Below are 22,706 nucleotides of genomic sequence, written 5' to 3'. Positions count from 1 at the left end.
CGTGGAACATATTGCGACAGAAGTACTTGGTGGACCATATATTTCGGAAGATTTCACCTTCTTCAGCAAATTTTTTTTCCGTTTTACGTATTGAAAAACTTCAACCATGTCGCTTGTTCTTGAAATGGCACTGTAAGATTGATTCCACAGTCCGTGGCAGCAGCCGGTTTCTGTCATCAGTCCACTGGACCGACAGGGGCGTTATGTGCGGAACTAGAAAACAAATATTCGCATAATTTCAGTAGTTGGCATTTACGTTCAGTATTTTCGGTATCCTTAACAAAGTAAATCCGTCTTTCTTCCTCGAAGTGTTTAGATTTCCGTAGAACTTTTCTTTATGTATTCAAATGCTGTGGTATAGAAAGCCATTGACCCTTTCTCTTGCCCGTGAAATTGGCAGTTCCTTTCATTCCGACATCTTTGAGTGTTGATTAATATATTTCTTATTTCAGTTATCGAGCGCTATTCTTTTCCACACTTTTATATATTTTTCTAACAGGGCTGAGTTTGACTGCAGGAACATGAAGTAAATCTCACTGATCAGACTACTGAAAAAAATCTGAAATTATTTGAGATTGTCAATCTTCGATGTCAAAAATTGTTTTAATGCAATGCAAAGCTTAAAAATTACCTCAAATGCTGGCATTAATGACAGCCACCTCGTTTTTGAGTGAGATAGAAGAGTCTGATGATTGGCATCAATGTATAACTAGAACTCTAGCAGCTTCTTTCTGCTTATCGTGTATATTAGAAAATAATTAAATATTTTCATGACGATTATTTCAATGTAGACAGGTACGACTCTGGCAGGGCTTGATATTGTGGAGAATATGGTCAGTGCATCCAATTTCTTCTACATTTTTTCTTAGTTCTTGTTTAATTTGGTGAAACACATTCCGTTGGCAGCATCGATGAAGCCCTCCGAAATTGGTGTAGGTATTGTCTCCACAAAAGGCGATTAATTTGTGTAATAGAATTTGCAGTTGTCTTAAAGTGTCCAGACAAAACTTTGCAGTTGTCAGACATTTCGTTATTCAATGAATCAAACTTCAACAGCTTACGTTGGTTTCCGTCAATTTCATTGAAGTATTAAGCAACTGAAGGAAACATCCTTTTCAGCCTTGTGGTTCGATACGTTGGTGATATGCCGTAAAATGAAACTTCTTGCATTGGGACACGGAGTTTTCAACAATCGCTGTAGCTTTGACTGTAGACTGCTCTGCGGCAACTTTTGGTGTCAGGATACATTGCGGCATTGTTTTACGGTACAGCCAAGAGAACTGAAGGACTGGTGATGCTTAACAACTGTATAAGCTGTTGTTAGTTCTACAGCAGCAACGAGCAATTCTTCCTGAGTATCTTCTTTAATTATTAGTGCAGAAATAGGCTTTGATATCGATGCTACCATGAATGCATTTGTACGATTCTTCGTAGAAATTTGATGCCTCAGAAATGCCTCATTTCCGTGAGTTACTGAGATGAAGCAGCTATAAATCTCACACCACGCTTCCTGATCCCTATGTCCTTTCTTGACAAAAGATCAGTCTTTTGTGTAATCAGCCGAAAAGTGACATCTCTTTCCATCCCTAGGTATTTTCGTAAGCTATGATAAGTTTATTAGACGGTAAACAGTCGACGATAACACTTTAGTCATCAAAGTACACATGACTATACACTTCACGTCGTATATACCGGCAGTAAAAACTTCAGACATTACTAACGTATTACGTTTAGAAAGAATCATCTTATCAGATCGCTACTCAAATGGGAACTGCCCGATTCTTGCGCATGACGTTGCTTAAATAATTCCAGCCGCGTAGTGCTGGAGAAATCTGGTATTTTCTGGAATGATGGCGTTAGATCTAGAAGGTGACTGCATCATCGATACAGGATACGCATCGTGCATCGTCATCTGTGAGACGACCTTGTCAACATAAAGCTGTTACTTCAGTACTTCAGACAAGCTCGTAACAGTAGTTCTTCAAAATCGCGAAAAAACAGTCATTTCGGGACAAGAAAGTACTTGACGGTGACGGTCTCGATATGACGGAACGTAATGCAACCCTAGGTACATCTCGAAGGCAACTTGACAATACTTAAAAGAAGTCTATAAAGGGAGTCGGCACAGCACATAAGAGCGACTTTTTTTTTGCTTTCGTTCGTTCCTCATCACAGCAGCGTGCTCATTATTATGAAAGGAGAACGACTCACAGACTAATGACGCCGGTGCTCTGTAATTGACTATCTGGTGTTACACTTTCTAATGAGAGGATGGTAATTGCTATAGTATCTCCCCACGGCGATCAGCCACATAGTGTTACAACTGGCTATGCTAGAGGATTTGTGGGATCACTTTCTGGAAGTGTATGAGAATTCCATAACGAATAAAAAACCCATACTCCATATTCCAGGGGTGGGGGGATGTGCCCTATCTTGCCGCCCCCCCCCCCCCCCCCCCTCCCACTTCAGCTTTCAGGTGCGTATGAGGAGAAAGGACTGCCAATTTTTAGCCATGCGTACGCCATGGGCGCTGTCTATCAGCAGCTATGGCATGAATTGCGACACAGAAGAAACAAGATTTTGGGAAAGCGCGATATATAGAGCTCATGTTCAAACATTACTTCTTCATCTGTGGCCCCACAACTAATAATGAGTCTTGGCCTCTTGTACTATCTCCTTCCATCTGTTCCAGACCCTTATTAGCATTTTCCAGTTCCTGTAACCCTGCTTCTGAAGGTCGTCTATGACGCCGTCTTTCTATCCAGTTTTCCATTGACCACGTCTTTTCTGTCCACCTGGCTTTCCTTGTGAAATATTTTTTGGTATTTCCATATATTCATCTGTGCCACGTGTCCATCTCACCTGAGCCTAGATGACTTCACAATTCTTCTAACAGGCTGATCTTTGTAGATGGCATACAACTCATGGTTGTCTCTCCTCCTCCATCTTTCCCTTTCGCAAATTGGGCTGATGAGTCTCCTGAGTATCCTTCTCTCGAATGTACCTGGCAATTCAGAATCCTCTGCTGCCTGAACCCAGGTTTCAGAGGCATATGTAAGCAAGCACTGGTCTGTTCAGTGTTTTACAGATGGTTAGTTTTGTGATTCTAGTCAGGAGCCTTGAAAATAGCTTTGTTTAGGTGTAATAAGTTTTATTGGCTGTATGTAGGCTCTGCTTCATTTCATAGGTGGTGTCATTTAGAATGGTTACAATCGAACCCAGGTACTTGATATAATAATTATAAAAATTAAAAAGCTGGCATACTATGCTTACTTTCATTCCATTATATCATATGGGATTATTTTTTGGGGTAATTCATCAAGCCAAGCTAAAGTTTTCCGGGCACAAGGGCGTGCAGTAAGAGTTACATGTGGTGTGAACTCAAGAACATCCTGCAGAAGCCTGTCTAGGGAACTAGGGATACTAACTACTGCTTTCCAATATATTTATTCCTTAATGAAATTTGTCATTAAAAATGTATCACTTTTTCAAACCAACAGCTCAATTCATGGAATTAATACTAGAAATAAGAAAAATCTTCACAAGGATTTAAAGTCACTTAGTCTTGTACAAAAAGGTGTGCATTATTCAGGGGGACATTTTCAATAACTTGCCAGCAGCCATAGAAAGCTTAACCAAAGAAATTCACTTTAAGAGAAGCCTAAAGGATTTATTGGTGGCCAACTCCTTCTACTCCATTGATGAATTTCTCAGGTTTATATATATATATATATATATATATATATATATATATATATATATATATATATATATAGAGAGAGAGAGAGAGAGAGAGAGAGAGAGAGAGAGAGAGAGAGAGAGAGAGAGAGAGAGAGAGACACACACAAACAATAAGGGATTGGAATGACTTCTTACCCTCTCCCTTAAAACCCACATTCTTTCGTCTTTCCCTCTCCTTCCCTCTTTCCTGATGACGCAACTGTTTGTTGCAAAAGCTTGATTTTGTGTGTATGTTTGTGTTTGTGTGTCTATCGACCTACCAGCGCTTTTGTTTGGTAAGTCTCATCATCTTTGTTTTTAGATATATATAAACACTCCTTATGTTATATATATTAGTTGTATTACATGTTTATTACCCTATAAATAAATAAAAATACTTTTTAATTTTAAATTCAGTGCATTAGTATTTGTAAAATGACTCTTTCATATAGTGTTCATTAAATGACGATCATTCCACTTGGAACCTGTGGAATGGTACATTAGCTTATTTGTTTTAGTTTTAAATATTTGTCATGTATTGTTGTTTTTCAGACATGTTCCACATCCTGGGTGACCACCTCACTACGGATCAGTTGGAATGAAAGTAAATATAATGTAATCTAAAAGATACGTGGGGTTGAATTTGATAGTGTAAATAATTTGTTTCCTTTTCACTAAACATTAATCGTTTTCATTTGCACCAGCATTTATTCATGAAAAATTCTTGTGACTATAAATTCGAGGCCACTGTGTACTTGCACGGTTAAGGCAGAGACAGGAACACAGTTTAGTACATATAGTGTCCTGGTCGAATGTATGTTAGTAATATTGCCGTTAATGAGTCTATTGCTAGTTCCTAACAAATCAACATTATTATTGACAGTTACTATACAGTTTGATGAATGTTCTTTTCCATAAAAAAATCATCTAATTTCGTTTAATTATCATTGGAGAGATCTACACTCCTGGAAATGGAAAAAAGAACACATTGACACCGGTGTGTCAGACCCACCGTACTTGCTCCGGACACTGCGAGAGGGCTGTACAAGCAATGATCACACGCACGGCACAGCGGGCACACCAGGAACCGCGGTGTTGGCCGTCGAATGGCGCTAGCTGTGCAGCATTTGTACACCGCCGCCGTCAGTGTCAGCCAGTTTGCCGTGGCATACGGAGCTCCATCGCAGTCTTTAACACTGGTAGCATGCCGCGACAGCGTGGACGTGAACCGTATGTGCAGTTGACGGACTTTGAGCGAGGGCGTATAGTGGGCATGCGGGAGGCCGGGTGGACGTACCGCCGAATTGCTCAACACGTGAGGCGTGAGGTCTCCACAGTACATCGATGTTGTCGCCAGTGGTCGGCGGAAGGCGCACGTGCTCGTCGACCTGGGACTGGACCGCAGCGACGCACGGATGCACGCCAAGACCGTAGGATCCTACGCAGTACCGTAGGGGACCGCACCGCCACTTCCCAGCAAATTAGGGACACTGTTGCTCCTGGGGTATCGGCGAGGACCATTCGCAACCGTCTCCATGAAGCTGGGCTACGGTCCCGCACACCGTTAGGCCGTCTTCCGCTCACGCCCCAACATTGTGCAGCCCACCTCCAGTGGTGTCGCGACAGGCGTGAATGGAGGGACGAATGGAGATGTGTCGTCTTCAGCGATGAGAGTCGCTTCTGCCTTGGTGCCAATGATGGTCGTATGCGTGTTTGGCGCCGTGCAGGTGAGCGCCACAATCAGGACTGCATACGACCGAGGCACACAGGGCCAACACCCGGCATCATGGTGTGGGGAGCGATCTCCTACACTGGCCGTACACCACTGGTGATCGTCGAGGGGACACTGAATAGTGCACGGTACATCCAAACCGTCATCGAACCCATTGTTCTACCATTCCTAGACCGGCAAGGGAACTTGCTGTTCCAACAGGACAATGCACGTCCGCATGTATCCCGTGCCACCCAACGTGCTCTAGAAGGTGTAAGTCAACTACCCTGGCCAGCAAGATCTCCAGATCTGTCCCCCATTGAGCATGTTTGGGACTGGATGAAGCGTCGTCTCACGCGGTCTGCACGTCCAGCACGAACGCTGGTCCAGCTGAGGCGCCAGGTGGAAATGGCATGGCAAGCCGTTCCACAGGACTACATCCAGCATCTCTACGATCGTCTCCATTGGAGAATAGCAGCCTGCATTGCTGCGAAAGGTGGATATACACTGTACTAGTGCCGACATTGTGCATGCTCTGTTGCCTGTGTCTATGTGCCTGTGGTTCTGTCAGTGTGATCATGTAATATATCTGACCCCAGGAATGTGTCAATAAAGTTTCCCCTTCCTGGGACAATGAATTCACGGTGTTCTTATTTCAATTTCCAGGAGTGTACTTGTGTTACCACCTATTGAAGGTTGGATTTCATAGTTTCTTGCTGTAATTGCAAAGTAATCAGATTTTCAATCAGCTCCTCCACAGGTTCAGGAATACTGCTAATAGAGGTTTTCAAGTCGGAGGTCTCATTAGTTACGGTTTCCATATCAGCTTGCAACTTGTTGGTCATGTAACTGGCAACCTCAGTTTTTAACTGTTCAGTCTGATTTTTGACTTCGTCAGTTACTTGCGCAACCTGATTGGATAAGTTATCCTGTTGTTCTTTCATACTGGCTGTGTCATCAGCCATAGTCTCTAGTTTTTATAAAATTAATGTTATTGGAACTGTTATGACACTGATAGATTCAGCAATAATCTCCTCTATAGCCGGTGATTAAATTTCACTCGTCGCAGCTATCACATTAAATTTTCAGTGGCAAATTCACCCTCTGAAACTCGAACTCAGTCCCTCGGTGTGAAAGATTGTGAGCTACTGTTGGGCTTTCTCCACTCTAACGTGCTATACTGATCGTAATGTGGTATGTGTATAAAGTGTACACAGATGGTATTTGCGCATGTTTTAAAACAATTGCAAATCATGACGTCAAGCTACAGTTTTACGTATTCTGGAATCCAGTGACTCTTTTACAAAACGTGCAATAATTAATTAATAATAAAAAGATCTCAAATGACGAAGCCACAAATAAACAAATTTTACACCTACAGAAAGCAGAACTATATTATCTTACCTCGTGTTGTAGCCGCTAACAGTGTATTCGCAAGAAATTTATTAACTGTTATTTCTCTTTGTTTCATACCATTTCCTGATTTTATATTCCTTCTTTTAATTTCTCTGCTAATTTACAATAAATGTCTTTCCCTTTTAATTTTTATGAGTCTCTAGAAATTAACATTTAGGTCTCGTTGGCTAACATGAAAGATACATTTTTTGGCATAAAATTGCATTGGTTCCCTATACAGCATATTACAATTTGTTTTGATAGTCCCACGAACGGTCGCCAGTTCAACTCTACTGGAGAGTTAAACAGATGATGATTTTGAAAATCCTTAAACTTGCACAAAATATTATATGTTTCAGGAGCACCTGAGTTTCTTATTTTTCGCTACTGTGTCAGCTTTGAATATCACATGTGCGCCAATATTGTTTGCACTGGGTGATCGGACTTCATAAATTAAGAAGCAAGCAGGCCTGTAATAACAACTACAACTTGTAGTTAAGCCCATGAGATGGCTGTAGTGGTGGATAAGCAAACTTTGCCCAAGCCTGTTATTACTGTTCATACAACAAGACTCATACGCATTTTGTTATAATAACGTAGTACAAAGGTGGCATTAGTATAAATGAGAGACCATAAAACAATGTTTGGATAAAAAGCGAGTGATTATTTTCACTTAAGGGGTAATGGATTTTGGTTAAAAAAAATCGATTTTTCAGAAATAGTATTTTATTGATCTACACAGTTTAATACATGTTACGTGTGAATTTTATCGTGACAGCATGTTTAGAAATGCTTTTAAATCGTTAAACTGGTTAACACTGCACTGGCGGTCACTCCCACCTTTTCCGACATTTAGGAAATTGCTTGCTTTAGTAGAATTTTTGTCAGTGTGAAGGCTCTCTTTGGCTGACATCTGTATCTCTGGCTGACATCTATACCTTTGCCTGAAAACTTTCTTGAATGTCGTTTATTTACGTTTTCACAATACTAACACACATTAGTAGGTGGAAGGTTGAATTCGCAAACCTTTACTTGGAAGTAAAGATTTATGCATAATGGGTGGTGGAAAATCTGAGTTTAGGAAATGGACGTTTAACGAAATCGGTTTACCAACAAAAAAGAGGAAGCAGCTCGAAATGAAGAACATAAGCTCTCAGCTTCATCATTGAAACTTGGGACAGGAGAATTGTACACGTGCATGAATGATCCAGTTATGGATTCCACTGGATTCAGACTTACTGATGTAGAGCTTCTCTGCCAGGCTATAGAGTTTTCATGTTCATGTGTTAGCTGTACAAAAATCGAATGCAAGATTGTTGCTGAAGAAAGAAGAGTGGGAATAGCTTGTAATTTTAAATTAATTTGTAATTCATGTGGATATGAATTTTCATTTTCCTCCTCCAAAAAAACTGACACTGATACCAATGAAAGCAATCTTAGGTTAGCATATGCTCTGAGATGTCTTGGATGGGCCAGGGAAGGAAGTAATTTGTGTGGTTTTCTGAACGTGCCTCCACTTTTTGTAAGGATTGAAAAAATTAGTAAAGAAATGTCTGATGCTGTATGCGATCCTGCCAAAGTTTCTATGAAAAAAACAGTGGAGGAATTCGTGGACATAAACCAAAAAGAAATAGATCCTGGTGTAGATAATCATGATAGTGAATCCCCTACAAATGTTACTGATCTATGTGTGTCTGTAGATGGGACCTGGATGAAAAGGGGTTACACATCTCTGTATGGAGTTTCCTCTGTTATTGGTATTAACTCAGGTAAAGTTTTAGATGCAGAGATTATGTCTAAATACTGCCACCAGTGTACAATAAGGAAAATGTCTAACGATGAAGACAGTGAGAAACTGCACGCTCTAAAAATTATAGTGGCTCAAGTGGGGGCATGGAGGCTACTGCAGTTGTGAGGATGTTCTCCAGATCTGAGAACCAGTACGGTGTTAGCTATACTAAACACCTTGGTGATGGGGTTTCCTCTTTGTTCAGAGCTGTAACAGATAAAAATTCGCTCAATACAACCATAGAAAAGTTTGAATGTGTTGGCCACATCCAAAGAGGCTTGGTGGTAGGCTTTGTCGCTTGCTGAAAGAGAAGAAAGGTGAAGTATTTGAGGATGGAAAACCACTAGGAGGAAAAGGCAGGCTTACTCTGAAAGAAATTGATTCTCTTCAGTTATTTTATGGAAGACCTATCAGGAAAAACATACATAATGTAGAGGCAATGAGGCGTGCTGTGTGGGCAATTTTTTTCCACAAATTATCCACTGACCAAACACCAATGCACAATCTGTGGCCGAAAGATGATTAGTGTCAGTTCAACTACAGAAATGAGACGTATTCACATAAACAGTCGTTACCAGAACCTTTTATGAATGCAATTAAGCCCACATTCAGGTTTCTTGCAAACCCTGATTTAGTGAGGAAGTGTCTTCACGGAAAGATAAAAAATGCAAATGAAAGCCTCAGTAATTTAATTTGGATTGGATGCTCAAAAACGACATTCTGTGGATTTTAAGTACTCAAAATGGGTGTCTATGGTTCAGTTTTATGTTACAATAACGGAAATAATGGCAGAATTGAAGTTCTGGATAGAGTTGGTATAGATCCTGGTGTGTTTACAACAAAAGCATTTTACACCATCGACGAGAGCAGGGTCAAGAAAACTAACAGATAAATCAGTGTCTTACCTGCAAATACAGGCCAGGCAGATTCGAAGAGGAGAGAATAAAAACCTGGAGGATGAGGAGTGTCGGTTTGGAAGATTTTTGAAATTGAGATAAGCTTATTACATGTAGTAGTATGAGAAGAAAATCTTTGAACCTTATTTTCTCTCTTTTATATTTTTTACTTTATTAGAAGCCTTTTCTCAAACTCTAGATGCGCTAGTGCTCTGAAATTTTTAGGAACTGTTTGCCACGTATTTCTGTCTGCCTGAAACTAAAAACTACGAGATCCTGCAATTACATTCTGATTTTTGGATGATTGTATGTAGAAAAAAAGTTAATTTTGGATGTTCATAATTAAAAACTTTGTTAACAATACAATTTGTACTATAAATTAATAACTATAATTCTGTAGTCTTATGAAGCTCTCAGGACACTACAATAAAATTTTCGGATTTATCGCATGATTACAATTTTAGTTATGGCTTTATACAAAAAAGACAATAAAACATTAAAAATCAGTTTTCTGATAATATATTAATCCTGCATATTTTGCTAGGAGGATGAAAGGTGAAGAGGGAAGTGGCTGACAGAGAAGGATGTCAGACAAAAGACGAATATTAATTTGACAATGATCATCCTTTCACTCACTCTGCTTCTCCGAAGTTTAACTGAGGCCGTTTTTATGATTTTACTTTTTAAACCCATAAATTCTTTTCTCATTATAGATGGCATCTTCAACGGTCATGCTATTATATCTGTTCTAAAAATAAAAATAAATTTGATTTACACAAGCAAGGAAACAAAAAAAATACGAATGTGTGTGTAAGACATCACAAAGAAGAGGAAAGTAAGACGTAGCCTATTGTAATGTTTATGAAGAAAGAGGTGTGTGAAGAAAGAGGTGCATATCTCTATTGCCCTTTGGTTCATTAAATGAGTTAGTTTGAAATGGAGTAATGTTTTCATTAATTGACGTTATATCTGTTATATACAGGGTGATCATTATTAGAGTTCCAGTTTCAAAACGCTGTAAAAAAACAGGATAACTGCCCAGACTGACTTCAAATTTGATCGGAATATTATCGAAGGAGGAGGGAATTTTGCCACTAGACGGCGCTGTGGGCGAGATATACAGCTGTTCCTCAGTTTGTGTCTGACGCACTCGGCATGACTGCCCGAATGCAGTATCACACCCTGCTGCTAAAAGCCCTTTTACAACAACAGTGACTGTGAGCCAGCATCTCTGCAGGAGTTCCAGGCACTCAAGGATATGAATAAAAAGCGCTTCTCCTATAATATCTGCCAAGTCTGGAGTAAACGATTACGAAATTCGAAAAGACAGGTTCTTTTGTAGTGCAGTGTGGTAGAGGGACGAAAACAATTGATACATCAGTAGATGATGTGGCCACAGCATTTTAAGGGGGGGGGGGGCGAGAGCAGTGGGAGTGCAAACATGTAGTGTACAGCGAATTGACCGAGCATTGACAATACCTGTAGGCACGGTGTATAAAATTCCACGAAACATCCTGCATTGCTACCCATACAAAATTGCCACTGTCCATGAGTTGCTTCATGCTGATCTGCCGGTAAGACAAACGTTTGATCTAGAACATCTTGATCGCTTGGAACTGGACAGTGAATGGCCATGGAACATTTTGTGCACAGAGAAGCCCACTTCCATATCCAAGGTCATGTGGACATACAGAATTGCAGAATGCGGGCAACGGAAAATCCGCTCTCACATCGAGCAGTACTTCTGCAGAGGTAATTATGTCGTGCGGATTGACGACGTCGTTTATCGCAGGGGCATTTTTTTTTCGAGAAGATGAATGCAGCGTAGGGTTGTCAGATTAAATTGACAAAATTACCGAACTTTATGTGACGAGAGGATTCGCTGAGCTGAGGCTGAGGGTGAACAAAGTAAAACACTTGGTAAACATTAAAAATTACATTTATTATTAATAGTTACAGCCTTCAATGAATTTGTTACTTTTAATTTTTTGGTAATAGTTGTTGCGTGTTGCAAACTTCAAATTACAGTGAACACAAAATTCTGCTCGTATCATGTCAATGCTCAGTTTGTTTCTAGGATTATACCATTATTGAGTCATGTGATTGAAGACTCTTTCCATGTAGGCAGTTCTGCATAGAACTGCCATCATTCTTTCGATAGTTTTGAAAGTCAATAAATGATATAACATTCCATGTTACATTACAGTTTTAATATTACAGCACAAATATTTCCTTATCTAGATCAACAGTGGTTGAGTGTAACGAATTTTTAGGGACTAGAAAACGTTGAGATGGTCAAACTGAGGAAACGAGATACAAACGATTTGACGGACGTGTCTGATTTAGGTTCAACCGAAAACGTCCATGATACTGAAGGTGACAAACCAGTGAATTTCCCCTCAAAGTCGACTCAAGCTGAGTTACGGACAAGCAGAATTGAAGGCACGGAAACTAAAGTGGAGAACGTTGATAAGCGTGACACCTTGAACTGAACAGAAATTCTCTGTTTTTCAGGAGTAGACCCATTTGTGAAATTTTTCAGAAAATTGGAAGCGCGTGGTGAAGAAAGGGATCGGAAGCAAGAAGAAATTGGTCGCAAATTACTATTAGAACTAGATTAAATGAAAGAAGAACTTTCAAGTGTAAAGAATGCTTATCGGCGTTTTCCTGAAGAGGCAACTAAACTGAACACAGATGTACAAGCGTTACAGGCAGGAAACCGTGGAGTCGAGTGCTGAAACTCTCTCGAGATACGTCAACTACTTAAAACTCTAAAGTAAACAGTACTTGGACGAGCAATTAGAAGCGCAAATAAAGCTTTAGAAAAAGGTATACCCAACAGGGTTCAGGTAAAAGATGGAGAAATCAACGAACATGCGTGAAACGCGGTGGTGGCGAAAAGGTAACCGCGATTAAACGCGAATTTCAACAGATAAAAGTGCGATAACTGCAAAGATTCCACAGTGGAAAAGGGAGGTCGATGCACGTTTATCGCTCATTGGAAAATTGTTATCGACCGACTGTAAGCAGACACACAACACAGTTCACCAAAATTCAATATGTATTCATCAATGTTTGTAAATGAACAGAAGTATTACGAATCACAAACGAATGGCCAGCAAAAGTTTAAAAGAGAAAATTCAGAGATAGGTCTGGACATAACGCCTCGAACAGCCATCCTTATGGCAGGAACCAGTGGCGGGATAGCTATTCAGGCCCTTGGCAACAGAATTCAAGTCCCGGCCAGTAACAGGAATAATGGAATATTTGTAAATCTGAACAACAGTAACACTACAGGAAAAAGTTGCCAAGTTAACCAACTTGTAATTTGGGTAAACAACACAATAAGTCCTCCAATGCAGACTACACTAAACTCTCGCTAATCTGACCCTCAGTAGTCCGTCCTCTCAGTAATCTATCCCACATCCAGCCTCCAATCGCTTAAGCAGAAATGACGCACACTACCCATAACGAATTTTTGCGTAGAAATGTAGTTAGTTAACTAAAACGTTGAACAATTCTACACGTGTTTGAAATTTTGGCTTTCTTTATGGTTCGGTGTCATGGCTTCTAAAAGGAAACAACTTAGTCTAGACTTCAGAAACTCGAAATTAGAGATAAGTTGCACTAAGGTTCTTCAAAGAAAGCCATTGCTACTGAATACAATGCTCGACGAGCATCGGTTTATGACCAAACTTTAACAGATGAAGAGATAATCCAAAGCGTACATGAAAGTTACAGTGAAAGTGATGAAGAAGAGGACATAGGAGGAGAGAACATGAAGATATCTCACGCTGCTGGTTCTGAAGCTGCAGACATCTTCCTGAAGTACATTATGCAACAATCATAAAACAAGTAGCACCGACGTAATGCTTGTAAAGCTGTTGTGTGATGCAACGTACTGCCATCACGTAATGTCATTTCTACAACTAAAAATTTGGGAAGTCTTCCCTGGTGACTGATACTAATGTATATGTACCCGATTATGGACTAGGTTTGTCATGAAAATCAATGTACCTTGGGGCTTAATAAAATACAATCCTTATGTGTTTACACTAAATTTAAGACACTCTCCATAATCTGGCACTTTCGCTAATCCAGGACCCATACACACAAGGAATGGCTGGATTAGCAAGAGTCTAGTGCATACCGATGCCTAGTACGGACGATAACAGAGCAAAAGAGCAATCCTGATAGCAACCTAACCAGTTAGTAAGGATATTCGAAGTCGTAGACGAAAAACGCAAGGACCTTCAAAACAGTTCAATTGAAGACGGCCATGCTTCCTCGCCTTAGCTAAGAGTGGCAGCGAAGTTGTGGAAGATATTAAAATGTTGCATTATAATGATAGTACGGACATCCGACAAGAACTGATCTGTGAATCTCGTCCATGCCAACAGCATACTACTAATATTGCAAGCTGCTAGTACAAGAAGAAAATCTCATCTACGCCAATAGCATACTACTAATATAATCTGCTCTACGAAGAAAAATAAGTGAGATGACAACTAACATTATTATCAACTCCAGTGTTTCAGCGAATTTAATGAGCCTGGAACTTTTTCAAAAAATTAATCCCGACAAGAAAGTACCAGTTTTTCCAGTACAAAATTGTAAAATTACAGGTGACGTAGCAGCACATACTTAGAATATTAAAAACCAGGGACAAGTTAATATTTTAAGTGAAAATGAAGACAGGAAATGTAATATTTTTGATATCGAGAATTTAACAATACCCTGTATCCTGGTTTGTGTCTTTCTTCGTGAGAGGAACGCAAAAATCTGCCTCTCTGAAGGCAAATGTACTTAATTAATAAAGAAAAATGGTTCATTTGGGGCTGGTTAAAAACATCTAAGGTGCAAAGAAAATACTGTCAGAGCATCAGAATTAAATATGGAGTGTTACAGGTCCTACATATAGTCAAGGAATGTAATGAGAAGTATATAGAGCCTGAAGCCTTTAGTGAGGGAATTCAGGACAATTGAAAAACTGTGAGTCAAAGGTGACTGAATAAGAACATCTGGACAGCAAGCAACAAACTGAGCTATCTTCTTTGCTATACCATTATACATTAGTATTGTCAAAGAAACCAGTTATCATCAAAGAATATGTATATGATATGCAAATGCCCCACACAAATCTTCCTGCAAAGCTGTGTAATCAGTACCTTGGATGAAAAACGAAGCGGTTACACAAGAAATTAGACGAATGCTCCAATGGAGAATAATTGAGACATCTTACTCTCAATATAGTGGTCCATTGTTGGCTGTTGCGACGACAGGTGAAAAAATAGATTGGATATTAGATACATATGATGTAAATAAAATCGTTATACTTGTACTATACTTCCAGAGCCCTTGACAGAATTACTGCAGAGATTGTATGACACAAGATGTTTGTCCAGCATCGATTTGTGATACCCTACTGGCAAGTGTTGTTGTCGGAAAGATCATGGAAATATACTGCTTTGATTTTCTCCAGAAGAAGTTAGTATTCAAAGTTGTACCTTTCAGGTTAAATGTGGGTGCAGAAGTGACAGTCTCAATTGGACAGTGTGCTAGGACCCGAACTACTGGATAAAGTGACTTTTTACGTTGATGACTTATTTCTCGTGACCATGACCTGAGAAGAGCATCTGCAACTTTTAGAAAAAGTGTTAGAAAAGTTCGTTAAAGTCGGAGTCACTGCTAATGTTGACAAATATAAGTTTGGAAGAAATAAGAATAAATTTTTAGTACATTTAATATCTCAAAAAAGGAATAATAGCTGATCCTGAAAAAAATGAAGACTATAAAAATTTTGCCATACCAACCATCAAGAAACAATCAAAATCGTTTTTAGGCCTTTCTTCGTGTTTTCGTCGTTATGTTCCTAATCAGTTGCTTAATGATCCGAATTTACTTAGTTTATTGTGTAAAAACACTGCTTGGGTTTGGACAAAGGAATGCCAAAAAGCATTTGAGAAATAAAAGCTGCTCTGTTAAAAGCAGGTTTACTGCATCATCCCAATATGAAAAAAGATTTTTGCTCAGCCATTGACGCCTCATATTGCGGTTTAAGGATGTGTTTGCTAAAAATAGATGACTCCCAGAACAAGCATAAAGTAAAAATTTTCGGATTTGATTTGCTAGCAGGATAATGACCTAATGTGAGTGTCCCTATTGTGTCATGGAACTGGAAGCCTCGGTGGTTGTATAGGCACTGAAAAATTTATCGATTATATTTGTGCATTTCCCACAATCCAATCCAATAGATAGGATCGTCCGAGCACTCAACAGATTTATGCAAATATACATATCAATGGAACAGTCAAAACAGGTTGAATACGTCACACCTTTGCAAGATATCTTCGACACCCTTCCACGTTTCTCATCAAACTATACACCTGCCGAACTAATTTTTAACAATGGAGAGTCTAGCGAATGGCTGAAGTCTTTGCTGTGGATATCTAGGCGAGAAATGGATAAAGAAGAAAAAGTAAAGCAAGCATTAATTACTTTACGTAGGTGTGCCCAGAAGAGGAAAATTCAGTATGACAGGCATGTCCAAAATGTGTATAGATATTCTATAATTGACAAGACCTTGCTCAGAACACATCGCAAATCTTCACCCATGAAAAGACAAACCAAAAAATGGCGGAGACTGTATGGCACACTATATGAAATTGTAGATGTTCCTCATGAAGGAAGCTATTTACGAGCACATCAAAATATGGTGAAAATCAAGAGCCGTTATCTTCATATAAATATAAAGAAATCTGTCTACGAATATAAATCAAATTGAATATACTCTCTTCTACCGTGTGTTACAAGTATGTGAATGAACTGAGAAAGCTGTAAAACCATCTCAGAAATATGTAAATATGTTAATAGTAGTTTAGAAGTGTATCAGTAATGTGTAATGTAAGAAGTGTGTCAAGTGTTTTCTTTGATTTCTATCAGTAATTTCGTGATGTGTAAGAGTACTTTCATTACTAACTATTTAAACCTGATAATTAGTTATACGTGAAGGGAGTTGAAAGAGGAGGAATCTTTCTCATAGAAAATGTAGTTGTTAGAGAGAAGGTGCATATTTTTATGTCAGTATTTACTTTGTACACATAACTAAACAAAAATATTTGAAGAATTATTTTTGCACAAGTATTCCTGTGTTTAGCTAATATGTAATGTATACATTTTGTTTTCTGACTTAAAAACCCATTAAAATGCATTAGGTGTCTCAAAGAATATTCTCTCAGTTGAGACTTTTAAGGCATTATTTAGTTTAGGCAAGATTTTCCAAGCCTTCTCGAAGTTTTCTTTGTCGATTTAGTACAAAGTTTCTTTAGAACAAGGGACCAGTATTTGTGACTGTTTTCCCCATACGAAAACATACACTAATGTTCCACAGAAGTGTCAAACAAAATTGTATGTTTTTCTATGTTCCAAAAGTGACATGAATTTTGTAAACTCATACCAAAGAGGTAGCCACTAATGATAAAATGATTAGGGCTTGAACTTATACAAGTGGCAAAAGTGAATGTGTTGAGAGACATTTTTGTTTCATGACAGTTGTAGGAAGAGTAAAGTGCATTACCTGAATCGTGTTCATTATGATAGGACGATACAAATTTTCTTTTCAATATAATAAAAAACCATAGTGCTACATAAACAAGAACGTATCCTAAAGAGTGTTAATGCATGCCACTGAAGCAGTGGTACATTTACTTAAGACTTACCATAAAGCGAAGTGATTTACCAATATCTTTGATGTGATCAAAACAACAAATTGCAACTTTAAGTGAAGAGTGAAAATTCTTCGAATCAGTGTTGTGGTTGAACAGACTTTCTCTAAAGTGACATCATTCACGACGAACTGTGTGTTTACACAAAAGTTTGAAAACATAAACCAGAAAAAATACAGTAAAGTATTCTGTACACGATTTGGGCGATTATATAAGAAGTATTTAGACATTCTGAGTAAGCGCTGCACTTTGCAGGTAATGACAAACAACTAAGAAACCAGTGATCTAACATACTGATAATGCGTATCATATGTAAGTTTTACACTATCAAGATTAATTCCCACAAATATGTCCAACTGTAATGTCACGACGCTATGGTGTGATGGGCGAGACCAGGTGTCGATGTTTGTGGAATGGACAGAATTTTCCATTGTAGACCGCTCCCTGCTTACCAAAAACCCATTGTTGAGCGAAATTTGCAGCTCACGTGTGGAGTATATAGTATTTTCAGGGCAGCGCGTAACTCTCGCTTTATGCAGAGAAATGGTGTTTCCATGAGATAAAAAGTCTAAAATGCAAAATTCATTGGGGCAATCAAAAATGGTTCAAATGGCTCTTAGCACTATGGGACTTAACTTCTATGGTCATCAGTCCCATAGAACTTAGAACTAATTAAACCTAACTAACCTACAGACAGCACACACATCCATGCCTGAGGCAGGTTTCGAACCTGCGGCCGTAGCGGTCGCGCGGTTCCAGACTGTAGTGCCTGGAATCGTTCCGCCACCCCGGCCGGCATTGTAGCAATCTCCAAAGAAGAAAGAGTCATATCAAAGACAAAGCTAATCACTCCCAACCTTTTTGGGCCCATGATATAAATAAAAGTGTGTATTTATGTTACAAAAATTCTTGGAAAATGTTTCATGTTACCTAGACTGCTGAGCTGCTTAAATGCGTGCGTGGCAATGTCCAGCAACGAAAAAAAAGGGGGGGGGGGGACTATGGCTGCTATAACTGAAACCTATACCATCACTCGTCCAGGCGCACGTGCTCGCTTCCGAGCGTGAATATCCTGCCAGGCGTGCTAGAAGGACCCGGGAGAAATGGCCCAGTCATGCCTCTAGGGACACTACGTAGCCAGCCACAGGCACGAGGACAACGAGAAAGACTCGTTGGCCTCGCCACAGGCATTGGGATCAAGCACATCTGTGTGCTCAATCTGGAAGAAATGACCCAGTCGTGCCTCTAGGACACTTATCTAGCCAGCTACAGGCACCGCTGGTCAAGCACATCTGTGCACTCAAGCTGCAAAAAGTGGCAAAACCCGGATGACCTACATGGAAACCGGCAGCAGAATCTACCAACCAAGAAGACACCAATAAAAAAATTGTACCAAAATTATAAAATTTGTAAACATTGTTTCACTTATACCACATCCAGTTGCAAATGTTTATTATGAACTATTGTTACTTATGTAGCTAGCCAAATACCTAAGATGAAAAATACTAGTAACATAAAGTTTAAAATAGTTTTGAAATACTTAAGCTGACATGTATTAAGAAGGTGAAACTCATATTTTCTGAAATGTTTAAGATAAACTAGGCCAGCAATACATAATCTAAGGTAGTTTTGAAAATAGTTGAGATAGATCCAAATAATAAAACTTAGAAAAATCCTGGAAATATGTAAGTATCAATGAATTTTATACAATGTATATTGAAAGGTAACAACTCTGTAAAAACTAGTTTTTGTGATATTCGAAAGTCACACTCCATATAACCTGATCAGTCCAGGTTTTTACTTGAGTCTTCCCATTACATTTGCCCAACTGGGCGAGCAGATGGTAAGATTTTCCCAAGAATTTGTTATCAATGTTCCAGGTTACTGTGATAGAAAATACAAAACCAATATCACATGTCATTAAATCAATGTAGTTCAGACAAGATGTTAACAGAATTCGTCGAGTAATGCAACATCTGACTGTAAAGTAATGCACTCTGAAATAGTCCTGTGTAGTAAAAAAGTGAAAATTCATGACACAATGATGTTTTATAATGACTGCAAACAGCAGGTTTCCTGCAAACATAGCTGGCCCCTGTGGCCGAGCGGTTCTAGGCGCTTCAGTCCTGAACCACATTGCTACCACGGTCGTGGGTTCGAATCCTGCCTTGGGCATTGATGTGTGTGATGTCCTAAGGTTAGTAGGTGTAAGTAGTTCTAAGTCTAGGGGACTGATGACCTCAGATGTTGAGTCCCATAATGCTCTGAGTCATTTGAACCATTTTTGAACCTGAAAACATGCTCCTAGCAGTTTGGGGGGGGGGGGGGAGGAGGGGGTGGTTGTAACCGATCTTACAAGTCTCCCTAATGCAACGAGTAAAATTACATAGGACAGAATTTTTTATATAATGTTCCAAACAGAAAAAGTAATACCTGAAGAGCTTTCATGAGGAAATGCAAAATAATAATAATAAAGTAATAAGGGTAAAGACATTTAAAGGCAAAGACCACTGTATGATTTTATGTAACTCTTTGCTAGTAATGTTAACCATAAGTTAGAACATTCATCTTCTTGTTCTTGTTGACATGTGTTTTCTAGATGACATTTCGTGTTTGTTCAGTTGAGGCACGTAAGTGTGGCTTTTTCTTAAAATGCAAAATATGAGTATAAAACGACTTCAAATTATTCTTTCATAAAAATTAATCACATAAGTATGACCTTGAGATGTTAATTTTGATACATTTAGTGCTGACTAGCCTAATCGCTGCATATGAAAAAGGAGACTGAAATTACTGAGAGTTAAGTAATGTTTTCATTCAGTAAGAAGAGATAGAATTTCAGTCCTTTCACTAAATTGCAAAAATAGTTAATACAATATTATTTGACTAGAGACTTCTACTCTCACAGCCAAGACAAGAAGAATAGATACTCTGTTTGGTTTGGCACATGGTAGATTTAAATGTTATTTTTGAACTTTAATTTGCTTGGCTGTGTGTTGGTTGTAACTAAATATTGAGGGACATTTCATAAGAAATTGGGTAATAAATTAACAACAATGCAAATAAACATAGTTACCCTCCTCTTTTATGAGATTATGCCATACATGGCACTATATTGTAACACAAAAAAGTTTGACACAACCACCTAGGCTGCATTGTGAGAACACTGAATAAACTCCAACCCAAGGCAACCTCATGAACTGTTGAATGATGAACTGTTGCTGTCATGCACATTGCACTGTACAGATGGATTAATGTGCAACTCACACCACAGCCATTGTTTTACGATTTATCTGTTGTTTGTAACTTAATCCAGTTACATTATGACGCTTACAGTGCCATGTAATGGAAAAATTTTGCTATATTTTTTTATTTTCATAGCATCCCCCCTCTTCTTCAGTAATATTCCATTCAAATTTTTTTTCATCCTGTGCAGAAGTTCTTTTTTCTTCCGCTTTTTTTTTTTCTTTTTCTTTTTTTTTTACAGGCACTTTAATGTTGTAATCACCCTGTAACAGACATGAAACTTGTTAGTAATGTTTGTTAGTTACATGTTCCATACATCATTTGAATGATTCTTTTATAGAAATGACGGGGAACAAGTCAGTTTATGGGTAATGTAAAAATGATAAGCTTTAACAATAATGAAGCGCTGTTTTTTAGTTCTACCCATGTACACACTTAAAAAGGGTTTTAAAAATATATAATCTAGTAAATTAATAAAAACTGGCTTCCAGTTTTCAAGTAGAAATATGTCAGCGGAATAGAATAAATTATCTGGGGAAAAATGATTTTGAGCTAGATTTTAAAACTTGCTTTGCTATCTTACACACATTTTATGTTACTGTGTAAATGATCAAAAATTTTTGTTACTGCTATTTAGCTCCTTTCTGAGTCACTGACAGCTTCAATAATGTGCAATAAAGGTCACTTTGCCCTTGAGTATTGTGGGTATGGATATTATTGTCTTCTCAAATTGTGATGGACTATTTATGACAAATGTCATTATCAAATATATGTACTGTGGTACTGCAGTTAAACTGGCTAGCTCCTTGAAGTGGTAACTAATGATGTCCTTGGGTGAGCATGATATATTATTCTTACTGCTCGCTTTTGTGCAATAAATACTTTCTTTCTAAGTGGTAAATTTTATGGAAAAATTGTTCCATAAGGCATTGTTAAATGGGAATAGGCAAAATATGTCAGGACATTGATTTGTGTGTTTCCAAGACTGGCAATTATCAATCATCAATCATCAGTATGTACACCCAAAAAGTCTGGAAAATTCTACCCTATTTACTGACTGCTGATCATGTGCTACATCAATTGGTGTGACTCTTTGTTGTGCAGAAGTGATTCTTTCTCAAGATTTAGTGTGAATCCATTTTCTGAGAATTACTTTATAAGTCTTTGAAAAATATGATTACCAGCTTTTCTGTTGCTTTATCTCTTGTGGGATTTATTATAACAATATTATCATCTGCAAAAATGCCAATTCTGCTTGTTGAATATTGAGTGCAAGGTCGTTCATGTATATAAGTGAGGAGAGTGGACTCGAATTGAAACCTGTGGGACTCCCCTTATGGTTTCTCCCCAGTCACTAAGATTTTCTACTCTTCTGACATCGTCTGAATCATTCAGCACAACCTTTTCCGTTCTATTTGCTAAGTTTGATTCAATCCCACTGTGCATAAAGCCAAGAGTTCCACAAAATTGCGTTTTTAAAAAAAAAAGAGAGTAACATGACCTACAAAATCAAACATCTTGGAATGATCACAAAAAATACGAGCTAGGGCTATTTTACTATTTAAGGCTTGTATTATTTGATGAGTGAAAGTTCAAATAGAACCCTCAGTCGAGCAACTCTTCTGGACTTGAATATGATATGCTAGGTAAATTGTTTGTACATAAGGGTGAGACTACCCCTTACTGTTTTGAATATTTTGGAAAATTTGTTCCGTATAGAAACTAGACAATAATTGTCTTAGTCTGCCTCGTCACCCTTCTTATGAAAAGGTTTAATTGTTTGAGGAGATAGTGAGGAAGAATCAGTCCTCAAAGAAGTCAAAGACGTACAAAAATGTTCCAGGAGATTCAGGAATACAGAAATAAATGGCTAACACTTGGTTCAAGAATCGTAAAAGAAGGTTGTATACATGGAAGAAGCCTGGAGATACTGACAGGTTTCAAATAGATTATATAATGGTACAACAGAGATTTAGGAACCAGGTTTTAAACTGTAAGACATTTCCAGGGGCAGATGTGGACTCTGATCACAATGTATTGGTTATGAACCGTAGACTGAAACTGTAGAAACTGCAAAAAGGTGGGAATTTAAGGAGATGGGACATCCGTAAACTGACTAAACGCCGGCCGAAGTGGCCGTGCGGTTAAAGGCGCTGCAGTCTGGAACCGCAAGACCGCTACGGCGCAGGTTCGAATCCTGCCTCAGGCATGGCTGTTTGTGATGT

This window comes from Schistocerca serialis, chromosome 1, assembly GCF_023864345.2.
Source record: "Schistocerca serialis cubense isolate TAMUIC-IGC-003099 chromosome 1, iqSchSeri2.2, whole genome shotgun sequence".
Lineage (NCBI taxonomy): Eukaryota > Metazoa > Arthropoda > Insecta > Orthoptera > Acrididae > Schistocerca > Schistocerca serialis.
Note: the sequence above shows the minus strand (reverse complement) of the source record.